At 41.2% G+C, this 13,822-nt stretch overlaps 1 protein-coding gene and 2 long non-coding RNA genes across 6 annotated transcripts in view; 1 reads left to right on the top strand and 2 right to left on the bottom strand.

Moving 5' to 3' along the window:
* Positions 1-9,190, bottom strand: part of PLEKHA1 (pleckstrin homology domain containing A1) — a 54,773-nt gene extending 45,583 nt beyond the window's left edge. The window contains exon 1 of one of the 3 annotated variants that reach the window (XM_036898615.2): positions 8,923-9,190. The gene's annotated coding sequence lies outside the window, so the exon portion shown is untranslated. The remainder of the gene's footprint in view (positions 1-8,922) is intronic. The other 2 variants (XM_036898616.2, XM_036898614.2) reach the window with 2 other exon arrangements.
* On the top strand, positions 3,304-12,966 carry LOC118919076 (uncharacterized). Of its 2 annotated transcripts, none has more exons than XR_008999040.1 (5): positions 3,304-8,808; positions 10,708-10,833; positions 10,887-11,014; positions 11,127-11,324; positions 11,772-12,533. It is a non-coding gene; the product is annotated as an uncharacterized LOC118919076 (long non-coding RNA). The 2 variants fall into 2 exon arrangements; XR_005027362.2 differs by lacking the exon at positions 11,772-12,533 and adding an exon at positions 12,632-12,966 and having other exon boundaries at positions 3,367-8,808.
* LOC130684667 (uncharacterized) lies at positions 12,036-13,065 on the bottom strand. Its single transcript, XR_008999042.1, has 3 exons — positions 12,945-13,065; positions 12,546-12,634; positions 12,036-12,168 (listed from the first exon to the last, which is right to left on the bottom strand). It is a non-coding gene; the product is annotated as an uncharacterized LOC130684667 (long non-coding RNA).
* Positions 13,066-13,822: the final 757 nt, after the last annotated feature.

The following is a 13,822-nucleotide window of genomic DNA, read 5'->3' as shown; positions in this document are numbered from 1 at the left end:
ATAATCCTGAATTTTTAAAAATTGAATACCATACACACTCACCAGAATGGCTAAACTAAAGAGACTTACACCACCAAATGGTCTCAAAGATGTATATCCAGAATTTATGAATTGTTGAGAATGTAAAATGGTACAATCACTATGGGAAAAGTTCTGACAATAAAACCAAACCTATATCTACCCTGTGACCCAGTCACTCCATTCCTAGGTATTTACTCAGGAGAAATGAAAACATATACACAAAGACTAACTCACAAATATTGATAGCAGTTTTATTCATAATAGCCCCAAACTAGAAACGATCCAAATGACCCTCATAAGGTGAATACGTAAGTAAAATATCGTATTTCTGTACGATGAAATACTATTGTACAAACTACTGATACATGTAACAATGTGATCAAAGCTCATCAAAGTGTAAACTTTAAATGGATATAGATTGTATATAACTTTAACTCCAAAAAGTTAATAAAATCCAGTAGCAATGAAAAACTCACTGATAAATTTGACTACAAACAACTTTTAAAAAACCTTTTACATGACAAAACCAGTAGAAAATATTTGCAACTTACATAATCACCAAGGGCTAATGTCCCTAATATTTACAGAACTTACAAAAAATGTCAAGGGAACTATATCAAAAGTTCAATAGAAAAATGGGCAAAAGACGTGAACAGACATTCTACAGAAAAAGATATAAAAATGGCTCTTAAACATATTAAGAGATGCTCAGCCTCACTCAAAAAAAAAAAAAAAATCCCAAAATAACATACAGAGATACTATAGGCATTGCCACTGACATCACAAAATCAGGCAGCCAGTCGCAGAAGAATATGACACCATCTATGAAACACTTTGAAAAGTAAAATACTTGAATCTAACCACGCCTCTAAATCCAACTACCAATTTATAGGAAATACAGAAAATAGGAAGAGCATGTTAAACTATACCGCAGGGATTCAAACAGCAAAATCCATACTGTAAGAAATTCCTCGGACCTAAAAGCATGGTTTCTTCAAAAATAAATTCCGAGAGAGTAGGGAGAATGGAACTAGAGGAGGAATGAATAAATTAAAAGACTTAAAAATCCCAAGTGGACCTTAAACTCTGTTTAAAAAAAAAACACTGACATACTTAAGAAAATAAGTAATCTGAATACTGCCTAATAATATTAAGGAAATGGCATATATTTTCAGTGTGATAATATGCATGTATTGTGGTTATGAAAAAATTAATCCTTCTCTTTTTAGAGATTATTTATTAATACAGAGATAAAATAAAATATCTGAATAATTTGGGGGGAGGGAATAGATGAAGAAGGCATGTCCTGGGTTGACAGTTGTTGAGGTTAAATGATGGGTACTTAGTTAATATGATTCTGTCTACTTTTGTGGATGCTCACAATTCTTCATAATAGGAAAGCTCAAAAAAATCTACACTACATAACGATACCATTTCTCATGTACGAGATTGGCAAAAATTCAAAAACTTGACAACACATATTGGTGAGGCTGTAAGAAAATAGGGACTCTCTTACATTGCTGGTGAGAATGCAAAATGGTACAACTTTACTAAGTTAAACTGGGTGCTATGTAACAAAATCACATACACATTTACCCTACTGCCAGCAGTCCTATTTGCTATTTGTAATTCTGAAACTCCATTTTATGTACATGATAGTATTTTATGTGCATGATAGGATAATGTAAACATATTAATGCTATGATTACATTTAAAATAAAAGTAAAAAACATTTATTTGTTATTAGGGACCAAGATTCCCTGAAAGAGAAAAGATGTACAAATAAAAAAGGAAAAATTCTACACAATGTATCTGAATTAGAGATATTAGGAACTTAGGACTTTGAAAATGTGACAGTAACAGAAAATTACCACTTTACAATACCAGTATCATCACTGATTTAAGCAAGGCTCTTCAATAAACACTAAAACCACTAGATACCAGGTTGTTAGGGAAGAGAATATTCATAACCTCAAAATATCACCCCCCCGTTTTCTAATTACAAAGAGAAAAACGTATCTTTGCCATGGAGACATCTTATAGCCCCCACCTTTACTAAGTGATTTAGTATCTAATGAATCTAGAAACTAGATAGTAATAAATACCACTTCTCTCTTAGTAGACCATGTATCATGATTCCATTGACACAAAACTATTCCAGAATGGGCAAACCCATTAAGACAGAAAGTAGATTAATAATTGCCTAGAGATGGGCGGATGGGAGAATGAGGAGTTGCCTAGGGATGGGAGGATGCAGAATTTCTTTTTAGGTTGATAAAAATATTATAAAGTTGTTTGTGGTGACACTTGCACACCTCTGTGAATATACTAAAAACGACTGAATTGTATGCTTTATAAATGGGTAAATTTTATGGTGTGAATTATAGTTCAATAAAGCTGTTCTTTAAAAAAGAAAGAATTACAATTATATTTGATTCCAGGGACATCAGAAGCCCTAATAAGCATTTCATCTCCCAGACCTCTGAATGTCAGAATTTCCCAGGGGGTGGTCGATGTACTTCTTCTCTATATATATTCAGTCTCTTGGTGAGCTCACTACTCACATAGGTCCAAATACTGATGACTTGCAATTGCTACCTCCAGCCCTGGACACCCCAGTGAACTCCAGACTCATGGATACAACTGCCTACTCTGCAGAGCTACTTATCTAACAGAGGCCTCAAACAGCCCCAGATACCCCCTTACAAACCTATTCCTTTCTGTCTTCCCCATCTCAGTAAACTGCCACTCCCTTTTTCCAGCTGTTCAGGCAAAATATCTTGGAGTCAGACTTGAATGAGTCTTCTTTCTCCCTCATTCCCTGTCCAATCCATCAGCGAAGTCTGTTGGCTCCATCTTCTAAATATATCCAGAATCCCACCACTTCTCATCACTTGCATTGCTGCCACTCTGGTCCAAGCCACCATCATCATTCAACCAGATTGATGCCAGGACTTCCTGGCTTCTGCCCGTCACTCCGTTCTCCCCACAGCCATCAAAGTGATCCCATTAAAACAAACATTCAAGTTTTATTCAATAAACACTTGAACATATTACTACTTACGAAGCACCCACCTCCCTTCTCTGCTTTATATTCTTCTCTTTAGCATTTACAGCTAACAATATCATTCTAAATATTTAAATATTGCTTATTTAGCCCTTATAACATTACTAGTGAAAAAATTTTACTGATGAAAAAAAGGATTTAAAAAAAAAAACTTGTCCAAGGTTACATGGTTAAGAAGTGGCAGAGCCAGGCCTCAAACCAGGCAAGTCTTGCTCTAGAGCCCATGCTCTTCAATAGTATGTAATATCATTCTGCTCAAAACCCTTCAACTTTGGCTGCTTATTAGAATTACCTGCAAGTTTTTGAAAATCCTAATGCCTTGGCTGGATACCCCCAGACCAATTAAATCAGAAACTCTAGAGATGGGATCCAGGCATCAGTACATTTTCAAATATTCCCAGATAATTCCAGTGGTCAGCCAATGCAATCCCACGTCACTGAAAGTAAAAATCAAAGCCCTAGAAAGACAAGCAGGCCTCACCACCCCTCTTACCTAATACCCCCCTCACCTCACTAATCTGGCCATCAGACTCCTACTATGCCAGACAAGGTTCCCACTCAGGGCCTTTTTAACTCAAATGTCAGTGAAGGCTTCCCTTGATACACTATCTAAAACTGCAAAAGCTCCAAACTGCCCTACTACTTCCCACCTCCCTTCTCTGCTTTATATTCTTCTCTTTAGCATTTACAGCTAACAATATCATTTACTTACTTATCTATTTCTTGTTTCCCCACACTGGAATGTAGTATGCTCCATACAGCAGATACTTTTTTCTAATTTCTACTGTTTCTCTAATGCCTAAAACAGTGGCTGGCACATGAAGGGCACTCAGGACCTATTTGTTCAATGAAATATTAAGGAACCCATAATTACCGCAACCAATTTTAATGCTCAAGTTTCCAGAACGAAAGCTTCTTTTCCTCATCAGACAAGCATATATCATTTAGCAGACATAACTGACTGATTTGTCTAGATGATGGAAGAAAAAAGGTTCAAACACTTTATTTCTATTTGGATTTATATTTTTAGTAAAGTTAGTATTAGGCAAAAACAGATATATTAAAACCTCCCCAAAATTTATCCTTCAGCTTATGTTTTAAGGTATAGTTAGATCATACAAGCAGTCATAAACTAACATATGCACAGTTAATACTTCAATCAGGAATCAGGAAGAAAGCCAAAAAAATTTTTTTTTTAATTCTGGAAGTGACATAAGAAAGAAAAATTAAATTCTGCATAGTGAGACCCCATCAGGCCCACATCTGATTTCACTGTAACCAGATGCTGAGTGGGACTAGTCTTGTTGTGACCATATTGCTGACAAACACAGAGCTGAGGATATAGACATCAAGGATCAAACACCTGTGGAATCCAACCAGCACTGACACCTGTTAGCACACACACACCCCTCGGGGCTCTGGTACCCTGCCCATTACTCCACTCTACACAAGCAGCTGAAAAAAGAGAGGGGGAAAATCACAAGTCTTCGAAGTCTTCAAGGAGAACACAGGGAAAGGAAGGGAGCATTTACCCCAAAACAGTAGTGGGAACCCTCCAAGAGGAACATTCACCAAGATAAGCAGTGTCTACAAGGAGAAGAGACTGGCATCTCATCCTCCAGGTCGATGTCTTCTTATCAAATAAACTGAGTGGCTGATACTGTGCCTATTTGAGCAGGGGAACCAAAAAAAAAAAAAAACTGATGAGAAATGGCAGAGCACAGAAAAGGGGCAGACATAAGCAGCCTGCCTGCCACCATCTGGCATCACAAGAAATTGAATTTCTAGGGGTCTGCATGGAAACACAGAAGGTAGGTGGATCTGAGCTATCTCCCTGTTACCAAAAACTCTGGCTACAGATAGAAGAGATCTCCAACCCACCTCACCCCCAACATACTCATGGGAACTAGGGGTGGACTAACAGAACAGGAATAAGAAGGTAGAAGTGTAGGTTAGAAAAGGTTACCCACAGCAAATTTCATGTCCAGGAACAGTATGCAGTGGGGAGTCTCCCTGTAAGACCTCACCAAAAATTCCAGTTTGGACTCTGATCAGTGGACACAATGGCTTGTCATGTTAATCAAAAGAGGGCTTTAACAGCACCAGGTAATAAATACTAGCCTTGTTACACTTTTCTTATTCCTGTCCAAGGAGACCCAAGGAGGAAAGGGAAAGAGGTAACAGGCACATACCACAATCCCTCACCATTCCAAGTGCTTCAAGCAGTAAGTGACCTGACACTGAGGTAAGGGATGAAAAGAGCTTCAGACTGAATTAGAGATTGAAGATTTAAACTGAAACAGATTAGACTGGAGCTTTTAGCTGTGAATGATAGAAAAGCTATCATTTGCCCATGATGTCATGAGGCAGGGCAAGAGGGGAAAAAAGAGGAAGAGCCTACAAATCATAGCTGAAAGCAATGAATGGTGAAAAAATAAAGCTGTATAATGTTTGTTCTCACCAACCAACTGCTCAATAACCTGAAGATTTATGGAGCAGCATTATTGCCCTTAGTAATGAAAGGGAACACCTGACATGGAAATTCCCATGGGGGATTTACTACTGTACCAGGTAAGATGCTACACTAGAAGTCCTCTGAGATCACTTTCAATTCTAAGTGCCTGTGACTATCCTTTCTTCAAGAAGAGGGCAAATTGAATACAGAACCCAGAGTTCCATAGTTAAAACTATGAAAGGCTAGGCTGTGTAAAAAGTAATACCACAACTTTTTGGAGAATAAAACTATCAGACTGACAAGTCTGATGAGGGTTCATTGTGGGAAAAAATATTTAAGACTTATAAATTAAAAAACATTTAAGACTATAAGTTATTTAAATGTTAAAAAAAATCCTAAATGATTCTTTTACATTCAGCAGAAATTCCAATTCAAAGGCTAATGTAAAAACTCCCAAAACACAATCTTCCTGCATTAAAGCAATTCAACTACTCAAAAGGCTTACCAAAATAAACAGCAAACCTATGTTTGCTTAAGTATCTTCTAGAAATTATAAACTCACATTTTCTTTATCTCATAGCAGCTACTAGAAAAAAATATTGCACTTCAAATGGTTTAATGTTACTCATTATGCATAACAGTCCTGTTGCTGTAACAAATACTAACAGGAATTTTTACTTTTAAATTTAAAAATCCCATATTTTTATGTTTCTAAAAATAATTAAGATTATAGACAAGCATCTAAAGCCACCAAGTTTCTGCCCTAAAAATCCTTTCTGATACCATGTCATTAAATTTTCAAATGCTGTGTAGTTATAAATGGTCAAGAAATTAAAACTAATTCTAATATTTATCTCCTACTGAAGCCATTTTATTGTATCACTGCCAATCTGAAATAAGAGGAGAATCATCTTGAAATTTAAAATCAGATTTTATTATTACCAAAAATAAAATGCTCAAGCATGTGAAAAAGTATTATTAGTATGCTACTCAGCTCACAGCTGAGGCAGTTGCTGCTATAGGACATGAAATTTTCTATCTAATAAAATCAGAGTGTAACTATTGTCACATCTGAATAACTATTACATTCTGTCAGAAAACTATTAATTTCCCCATTCTTAAATGACAGAGCTATTTAAACAAGAACAACTATTCAATATTAAACAATTATTTCAATGTCACAGTCTGAATTAAGTTATGTTAACGAATTACTTCACAGCTTTCATTCTGTGTACAAATTATCACACAGTCAAAGTAACTATGGGTTTTGCAGTATGACTATAAGAATTTTCAGGCTTAAATAAGTATTTTTTAAAGCTGCATTAAATGTCTTTAGAGAAAAAGCTTCTATAAAAATATAAAATGTTTCCATCTTTCCCAAACACTTTTCTAGAAGTATTCAATATCATCACATCCTGTATTAACAACCAATACACCAGTATTGCCTTCACTGGCTGTTTAAAGAAAATAACCCAGTGTTCTTCTTAATGTTCTTAAACACTTCTAAAAAGGTCTTTCCGGCTTATGAACTCATGGCAATTTCCTAACAATTGTATACTTATCCTGTCTTACTGTCTCTTCTGGTCTATGACAAACTCAAATTTACACACCACCTCTGTTTCCTATTTTGCTACATTGCTTAAACTGGAAAATACAAAGATACAACAAACCTGCTACTTCTCTCCCCAAAGCAACAATAAAAATACTACCTAACAAGATAAAGCGGTTTCAATACATATAAATCACATCTTTCTTAATGTCACAAAAGTTACTGACTGCTTACTACAAAGGGCAAATTCGCCTTACACATACACTTTTCAAGGGAAACCTGTCAATGAATACACTGTAGGGTTTATAGCACTAAAAAATTAACTATTAACTCAAATTCTGCTAAGTTTAAATACTCTTGTTTAAATATATATGTATTCTAAAATGTAATTTCCCTTGGGAATTTCTGTCCAAGATAAGGACTAATTAAACTCTATTCGGGGAATATTTTTTGTCACAAGTGTATTAACATGAAAATTTGAGTATGAAAAATAGGAATTTTAGTCGGAATCAACCTTACTATTTGAAATAACAGTTTAAGTTCTCCACATTAAGTGAAGAAAAATGTAGTTTTGCAAAATGATTTTTCAAGTTTTTCTCTGAATCACATCAAGCTTATCCAAATTTTGCTGTAAAGTATTTCAATGGCATTAAACTAACATAGAAAGTATGTAAACTGAGTGCTTGGGAGGAAATAAAGCAGATTGATCAGTAGTTCTAAGATAAAGGACAATGGTATAAACTTCATAGTGAACTATTTGTTCCAGCCTTTAAACACACAGGAAATAAGATTTTCTAGCTAGAAAACTAATTCACAAAGGCAGTGACTTCATCAAAGCAAAGAGTATCTTATTAAAACAGACAACCATCAATCGTAAAAAAGAGAAGACAAGTATTTTAAGATTGGAAGGTGAAACAGAAGAGGGAAATGGCACAAACTGCCTGAATACTTTTTCCTTAAACCTCTTGGATCTGCTTCCAAACAGAACATGAAATGAAATCGAGTTTCCTTATTTCTGTGTCCAGCCGACGGCAGATGCTCTGCTTTGGGTCACAGCCTAAGGAGGATTCTATCAAAGGCAATAAACACTATAAAGCACAAGCCCTCTTTCATTGTGACTTTCCCCTCTTATGGTCTACCCAGAAGGGTCAATAGAAAGCATCTGAAACCACAAATCACTCAGGACAGCCCCAAAGCGGGGCGGCTGGCTGCTCGCCTCAAAGCTCCAAGACCTGGGTCCTGGTCGCCATTCTGGTCCTACCTACGTGACCTCGGGCGAGTCATCTTCAACTGTTGCACTGGCCACCTGCACTATTAAGGTGCGAAGGTGTAGCACTAATACTGCATGATTCTATGATAAAGGGCGGTGTCGACTTATGACTGCGGGTCCTAGAGCGAAAGCGCATCAAAATATGAGAAAACGATGCCGAGGGCGGTTGAGTCCCCGTAGGCACAGCCCTGGAGTGCAGCCACTCCGACAGGCGTCGCCCGCCGGGAATCCCCGGACAGCTGGCCGGCGCAGGGCGTCCAGGAGGAGGGCGCGACTCTACTTTTTAGCAGAGCCACTGAGTAGCTGCTCGTCGGGGACCGCCACCGCCGCTGGCCTCCCGCCCTCCACTGCCGGACGCTGGCGACCGCTGAGGTCAGGAAAACAATAAAGGAGCCGCGGGAAGAGGACGCCGCCCCCTCCCGCCGCCCCGGAGCTCGCGCGCGCAGGTGAGCCGGCGCCGCGGCCTCGCCCAGGTGCAGCTGCGCGGCGCGGGCGCGCGGGGACAGTGGCCACCGGCAGCCGCGACCCCGCGCCGCCGCCAACCGCCGCCCCGCACTCACCAGCGCCCGCCGGCCCCTCCGCGGACGCGCGGACTCCTCCCAGCTCGCCTCAGTCGCCGCGGCGCTCCCGGGGCCCAGCCCCGCACCCCGCCCCAGAGCGGCCGCGCTCCTCACACCGAACTTCCCCGCGGCTCCCGGCCCAGAGTACCCGGCCGCCGCGGCCCCGGCTCCCACAGGCACTGAGCGGCCGGAGCGGCGCCCACGACGGCACGACTGCGCACTGCGCACGCGTGCCCGCGCCGCCTCAGCCCACACCCCCAGACGGCGGCAGAGATTCCAGAGCCGGCACGCGCAGCCCGCGGAGACTACACGTCCCAGCAGGCGCCGCGCGGGTCCCGGCGGTGTGACGGGCCGGGTATCGAGAGTCTTCCTGGTTCAGGGGCGGGGTCCTCGGCGCTCAAGAGAGGGCCGCGCGCGGAGCTCTGGACCCGGCGCTGCGATGCATCCTGGGATTCGTAGTTTTGGAGGACCACCGGGTCTGGCCGGGGTGCAACTCAGGGTTCTCTGATGGCATCACCTAGAGCTTGAAGGCATAAGGATCTTTAAAAACAGTCTTCTTTCGTTTGAAGATGATGTGTTTGCAAGTTGTCCCATCATTGGTCCAGAAAACAAATCCATAGGCTGCTGGGTGACCCTGAGAAAAACGCTTTCCAGCTGTGGGCGCCATTTCTTCCTTAGCTCATCCCCATTTCTCTCTCTCCACCTCCTACTTAATAAAACAAGGAGGCTAAGAGAAACTTACAGGATTACTTGAAATTAAGGAGTGATGGAGCATAAATATGTTTTCTCATAAATATTTAACATATTTGTTGAACACCTGCTACGTGCCAAGCCCCATGATAGGCCCTGGTCACACATCTGAAAACAAGACCGACACTGCCCTGCCTGCCCCCAAGGTGTCCACAGTCTCTGTAAGGGGAGCTACTAGTCCTTAAACAAGCAAGATAATTACAGACTTTAATACAATGGAGAAACTAAGCAAGTTAAAAAGAAACCTGGTGGGGACGGGGAAATTTTAAAGAGGGTGGCTCTCTGAAGAAGCAATTGAGCTGGAAGCTAAAAAATTAGAATTATTCAGATATGCAAAGAGCTAGGAAAGAATTACATGCCACACCCTAGTGGTAAACACTAGGCCCTCAATATTTGTTCAGTTTGTGTCCTTCCTTTCCTTCCCTTGCAAGGCTTAAGATCCCATCCTTCCCTTTCAAAATCTTCATCAACACCTTTCAGAACATCCTTCTGATGCTGGGATTCTTGTTTGCAGAGTCAAAGAATGAATTTAGCAAACACCCAAGGTAGGAGAGCCAGGGAAAGACTTTTACTTAGCGATACAGTGAGAGGACAGAGCTCCTGGCTCACGCCAGGAGGGCACAAGAGAGCCCGTGATGGTGCGTTGTCTAGGGGATTTATAGTCGGTTGAGGATTTTCAGGAATGTGGGTAAAGGGCTAGGGGTGCAGACTTGTACCACCTGCCCTGCCCCCAAGGTGGACTGGGCTGTGTCTGTTTGCTAGGGCTGTTTATAGTTGAGATACTGTGAGGTCACGGGTTATGCTGATACACTCTTGCAGAACACTCAAACATTCCAGGCCGAGTTGCTCCTGACCTTTTGAGCTTTAACTGATCTCACTGAAGATGTCTATATTCCTAGTCTGGTATCTTTACCCTAGAGAATTAGTGTGACCTTGACTTTGCATAATGCTTAACACAGAGTTTCCATAGAGACTTCTTTGCACATTGTTACATTGTTCTGTCTGTAATTATCTTGCTTTGCTTTTTTTTTCCAGAGGCCCTCACCGTACTCTGACTACAACCACGGTCCCTGTCTCACTTCCTATGTGAAGATGTACAAGAAACAAATCAATATCCAGTGACAGGACAAGCTGTACACCGACAAGAAGAGAAAACACAAGGTAAATGCCAGTGTGCCTGGTCACATAGCAGGGACCCTGACTTTCCGAACTAGGTTAGACATCTGGGCACTCAGCCTGGTCTCCTGACTCGATTCTGTTTATGGGGCAGAAAATCAGATTTGGAATTTGTCTCTACTAGGATCTTAAAGGAAACTTCGATATTATGGCATCTGAATCAGAGGTGAAGTAAAAACAGCCCTAGACTTACCTTGGATACTTACCTGTGTGACCTTAGGTAAAGGGTGACTCTTTGCCTTTCTGAACCTCAGTGACCTCAACTGCTCCCCTTACAGAATGTTTCCTGAACCCCATAAGCTGGTGGAGATGAAAACACCTTGCAAACTGCATGGAATGTTTCCATCCTGGCTGTTTCAGACTGCTCTTCTTCAACATCTCCAAAATGATTGTTCTGTCATCTTTTGAGAAACCTTAGCTGTGTAACCTTGCAGACACCTACCTTCTGGAGGCCACATTTCTTCATCTGTATAATGGTAAAGCTGGCTAGAACATTGTTCTTTTGGTCCACATGGTGGGATTTTGTTTTTTTAATTGAATGTGTAGCTGACATTTAAAAATACAGAGATTTCACATAAAAATCCAGATATCACCTGCCTGATCTCCCTAGACATTTGCGCTCACCTTTCCTAGCTAGAAGGTCTGAAAGGGGTCTCCAGCTCTGGGATCCTAGAAGTTTCTTTATGGGATATTTGGGACATACTAAAAGTAAAAAAAAAAAAAAAAAAATCCTTTTTTACCTGAAATTCAAATTAAAATATAGCATCTTGTATTTGAAAGCCCTAGCCCAGAGATCAGACCACTGAGGCAGAACCTCTTACTCCCCCGGGACAGGACTCGGAGGGAATCTTTCTCATCATTATTAATACCATTTGGTATTACTGACTGTTTTTAAATGATTCCTTTGCTCTTTGTCTAACAAGCCCCAAAGGTTGTTTAATATTGAGAGCCACATTTACAGACAATGAGGGAAGCGAGACAAGGGACTCAACGGCCCAAAGACACACAGCAAGCTAATCCCAGGGTTACTCTGACGTTTCAGTAGCACCAGAACCTGTTAGCACCCTTCTGCGTGGAAGGCTCAGGATCAGCCAGTAAATGTGGCGACCAAAATAAAACAAAACAAAGCACTCTGCTTTTCCTCCAGCCCTTTTTTGGATGGAGAGGTTTATTACATAACAGTGCTTTCCATGTTATTTAAAAAAAAAAAGTATGTGGAATATTCCCGTGTTGAAATTACAGTCTGGGAGCAAACCAGGAACATTCAGGACCCACAGATGGCACTGAGGAATGGTGGAATATTCCATGAATCCTTGTCATCTGAAGAGAAGGGAGAGGAGTCTAAATTCAAGAATCTGAAATTTACCTTTAAAACCTCATTGTCATCATCATCATCCTGCCTGTGTGCCTAAAGCATTCTGGGTTTCATTCAAAATATTTACGGGGCTCCTTCTACATGCTTACATGCCGCCCCTTGGGTCCCCAGATAGACATGAGCCCTTTGACAACACAAAGCAAAGCAGCCCAGAGAAGTCATGCAATTGATCCAAAGTCACACAGAAAATTACTGAGCCCTTGTTACCTCTCTAATATTTGACTTTTCACCCCTTGTGAATACTTCATATATCCTTTCCCTGCTTATTTTTTCCTCTTAACAAGGATCACTTTCCCACATGTTATATATTTTAAGTGCTTACCTTGTTTATTTTCTGCATGTCACACTAAAGTGTAACCTCCACAGTGATAGGGGTTTTATCTGTTTTGTTCATCACTATATCCTCAGTGCCTAGAACAGAAATATTTGGCGAATGATGATTGCCACCAGCCCCCATCATGGACTGAGTCACAATCAGAAGTCAACAGGAGGAGCAACTCCAGATAGAAATCAGAAGCAAGATTAACTGTGAGCCCAACACTCTCTGAACCCAGGTTTATTCCTGTTGTGTCCCTTCCAGAGACTGGGTAGCAGAGAGTTAAAAACAGCTCTAACCTATTTTTCAATGCAAAAATGAAACCCGCATCCAGGTAAGGGAGCCGGTGGGGTCATGTTTGTGATTGAGGAATCAGAAGCTGGCCCTCCTGGCCCTCCCACGTACCTGGCCTTAGCCACGCGATGAGTCTCAGGAATCACCAGGGTGGGGCGGGATTAAGTGACCTGCCCAGAATACAGATCAGGTGACTGGATTCTCCTGGAGCTAATTCCTGTGTCCCAGGGCTGGAGAACAATCCTTCAAGGACCATCATGCCTACTGAGATGCAAGAACAGCATTTCTGAACAGGTCAGCAACCAAACCAAATTCCAAGTTCACAAAGGGAAAAAAAACTGGGAATTAGGGAAGATGGTGGCTTCCAAAACTTTTGAGAGCAGAACCAAGTATTTCCTGTTTCAGGATCATTAGCAACACGGAGGGGAACCTGACACTGAATATCACCTAATATCATAGGAGCCCTAAGTGGCCCCAGCAGGCCCTGTGATCTCTGGGGCCTGGTGAGGTTCCCACCCCAACAGACACCCTAGGTAGATTGTGTTTTAATTATCCTGACTGCATGTGGCAGATCTGCGATGCTGATAAGCCCTAAAATTGCGAAGTACAGAATGCCTGTTATCATGCAAACATGTGGACTCTTGCTCCAATATGGCATGAAAACTCGAATGGGAAAATTTCCCGAAGCCGAATTGCTAATCCAGGGCCACAGATGGATTGCTAATTGCCACACTAAAGTGGGGGAACATTCTATAAGATGCAGGGCTCTTTCCAAAGTTGTGAGAGAATCTGGGAATGCATTCATTTTGGGCCTAATAATCTCCTTGGCCCGTGGGATTCTTCCTCAGCCTCCTGTAACTCACCTCTCCAACTCTAGTCAAGCTCTTCCTTAAGCCAGAAGCCACTGGTTCTCATCCATCATATCATTTATCAGAAGAGTTCATTTACATTTAATAACCAGCACCAATGCCTCAAGTGTTCGGGAGGAC

The sequence above is a fragment of the Manis pentadactyla genome, chromosome 8 (assembly GCF_030020395.1).
Source record: "Manis pentadactyla isolate mManPen7 chromosome 8, mManPen7.hap1, whole genome shotgun sequence".
NCBI classification, from domain to species: Eukaryota; Metazoa; Chordata; class Mammalia; order Pholidota; family Manidae; genus Manis; species Manis pentadactyla.
The sequence above is the reverse complement of the archived record's forward strand: the minus strand, read 5'-3'. Positions and strand labels throughout refer to the sequence as shown.